General features: G+C 40.0%; 1 non-coding gene and 1 pseudogene across 1 annotated transcript; both read left to right on the top strand.

Moving 5' to 3' along the window:
* The first annotated feature begins 312 nt into the window (after positions 1-312).
* Positions 313-390, top strand: LOC114923751 (annotated as a pseudogene).
* Positions 391-2,040: 1,650 nt separating this feature from the next.
* Positions 2,041-2,145, top strand: LOC114923752. Its single transcript, XR_003810700.1, has one exon. It is a non-coding gene; the product is annotated as a U6 spliceosomal RNA (small nuclear RNA).
* Positions 2,146-2,982: the final 837 nt, after the last annotated feature.

The following is a 2,982-nucleotide window of genomic DNA, read 5'->3' as shown; positions in this document are numbered from 1 at the left end:
CTTTCTTTCTTTCTTTCTTTCTTTCTTTCTTTCTTTCTTTCTTTCTTTCTTTCTTTCTTTCTTTCTTTCTTTCTTTCTTCCTTCCTTCCTTCCTTCCTTCCTTCCTTCCTTCCTTCCTTCCTTCCTTCCTTTCTTTCTTTCTTTCTTTCTTTCTTTCTTTCTTTCTTTCTTTCTTTCTTTCTTTCTTTCTTTCTTTCTTCTTTCCTTCCTTCCTTCCTTCCTTCCTTCCTTCCCCCCCCCCTCTCTCTTTAGCCATCCATCCCAGCAAATGATTCTGGGCAGTTCACCATTCAAAGCATCTATTACAATTAAAAGGCTTCTCAGCCTTTTGGCTAAGATCAAGTGTAGTATCTATTACAATTAAAATCTTTAAAAAGAAAAACAACTTAAAGCAATAAAAACAGTAAAAGCCATTCCAACTGTAAAACAAAATATTAAACCATCGAGTCCATGCAAAGCAGGAGACCTGATGGCCCGTTAACAATCTAGCCAGGAGGCCTTGGGTGTTGTAGCTTGGGAACATAGGCTTGGGAACAAAGCCAGGTTTTTAAAGCTTTAGGGAAGGCTGAGAGGGCTGAGGCCATTCTTTATAAGGCAAGCAGGCCAACTGACTATAAGTCACTTGTGGTATATGAATAGACACGTGCAAAAGTTATGCAATCCTTTGTCTTTTATTTATTTATTTATTTTTGGGGGGAGATAGTTCTGTCTTTGCTCCAATAGTAGTTTTGCTCTTTGCCCCCCAACACACCCTCATTCTAATTTTTCTTCTAGAGGCCTGTTTAGGTTTGGTTTTGTATCAATTTTTTTTTCCACTTGTGGTGGGTACCCCCCGAAAAACTGAAAGTTTGAATTCAGTTGATTAACATGGTCTTTAAATGAAAACGGTCATATTCACAAATCATGTTAAGCCATAATTTCTTTTATTTCATTGAACTGAGTGCTTTATGACAGAGGAGATGTATGGAGATGCTCATTCCTCCAGGTCATGGTTGTCCCAAATGTGCTTTTTCAAGAGCAACTGGACTTTCTTTGTTTTTCCTTGAAGATGTTTCACTTCTCATCCAAGGTGTTTCTTCACTTCTGACTGGATGGTGAGGGATGGAAGGATTCACATTATTCAGGTGACTCTAAGGGCACAGATTAACCTCCAAGTGGCCTCAATGGTTCTCACAAGGAGTGCTAATGATCGGATGACTGTAACTTTTCTATTCTCCACCATTTAGTCAGAACTGAGGAAGCTTCTTGGATGAGAAGCAAAGCATCTTGAGGGAAAAACAAAAAAAAATCCAGTTGCCCCTTGAAAAAACACCTTTGGGAATATCACACTGTGGTTTATCCACAGTGGTTGAGTGTGACCTGGATGATGTAGCAGTAGGGCTAGGAACCATGTTTATCATCTCTTCCAAAGTTTACACTCTTTGTCTAAAGATGTGAATAGGATCTATTTTTTTAAAAACTAAATTAAGTTTCTTTGCTTTGTTTCTTCATTTGTTTTGTTCTGAGACAAGTAGAATCTCCCTGTTGGAATGACAAACAAAATGCTCGGAGGCTTTGCTCGTTTCTTTGTTGACAGACACCCAAATCAAATAACTCCTTTTCTTTCGAAAACTGGGACTTCCATTTCATAAAGCTCGATCTTTGAATCCTTCCCAGGGGTCTAAAACTTCACGGACTGAAGGAGTCTTAGTGGGAAGCTCTTGAGGAGAGACACATGAGTTGAAGAAGCAGCTCACCACAAAATGCTATGGACAAGGGACTGGTGCGAAATGCTGGATGAAGAGAGGGAGAACTTCGAAAGAAGATCTATCTGGTTGACTGGAGTGCTAACTTTCTGCCCTAGCCTTATTCTGTGGCTCTCTCTTGTTAAATAAGACCATCAAGGCTTCTTTATTAGCTGTGACGGTACAGAATAATCTCACTGCAAGTTAAGAGGTTCCGCCATGCTGGTAGAGCTGAAAAGATATAGCACAATATTGCTAATGCAAGGTTGGGAAAGGAAGTTCAAGCAGCCACCCACCATCTCCACGGCCTACCGCAGATCACTTCGGCAGCACATATACTAAAATTGGAACGATACAGAGAAGATTAGCATGGCCCCTGCGCAAGGATGACACGCAAATTCGTGAAGCGTTCCAAAAAAATAAAATAAAATAAAAATGATAGATTTTGATTATTATATTTGTAACCCTGTGTCCAGCTCTGGGAAGTGGGGGAGGGGGAGGGAGGGGTTTTGGGGTGGGTGTGGGGGTTTATACTGTAATCTTCATAAAACTTTTAATAATAATAAAAAGAAGCAATCAGAGATGAATTTGCATACTTCTTGCAAATAGGATCATCTTACACCTCCCTGTTCAAATCTGTGACTGAACATTTGTCCAATGGCTCATACCTTGGTCCTCTATCCAACTTAATGAATATGCATCCTTGTCTGGGTAAATTATTTACCATGCATTCCATAAAATTAAATATTTGCAGAGATTGCAATGGCATTTCCTTCGCTCCGTAGAAATGAATATGCATGGGGAAAAAGCACACACAGATCTCCGGCTTAAAATATTTACAGGAATTTGAAAAGCGAACCTCGATCTTTACAGAGAGCGCCTGGCGATGGACTCATCCATACTCCTTTGCCATTTGTGAATTCTTCAATATTTATCATTCAGAAACAGTCGATACAAATAAAATCCCCTTTTCTTTTTGTGTCACCAATGCTGATGATTCCATTTGCAACCTTCAGAGCTGGCTTCAGATAAGAGCAAGCCAGATCCTCTTGACTCTGTGATTCACAAACTGTAGATGGATGGATGTACAGGTAGATGAACCGATGGACAGATGGACTTCTTCTTGTGCCATATCCGTTATTGGACATTGGCGATCATGTTGGCGAACCTGTTTTTATCAGCAGCCGCACAAAAAAGTGCTGCTGAGTTTTGTCCAAACCAGTCCCTTCAATTTTGAAGCCACAATGTTCTTCTTCTG

This window comes from Protobothrops mucrosquamatus, unplaced genomic scaffold (assembly GCF_001527695.2).
Source record: "Protobothrops mucrosquamatus isolate PMUCROS unplaced genomic scaffold, P.Mucros_1.0 scaffold10640, whole genome shotgun sequence".
NCBI lineage: Eukaryota > Metazoa > Chordata > Lepidosauria > Squamata > Viperidae > Protobothrops > Protobothrops mucrosquamatus.
The sequence above is the reverse complement of the archived record's forward strand: the minus strand, read 5'-3'. Positions and strand labels throughout refer to the sequence as shown.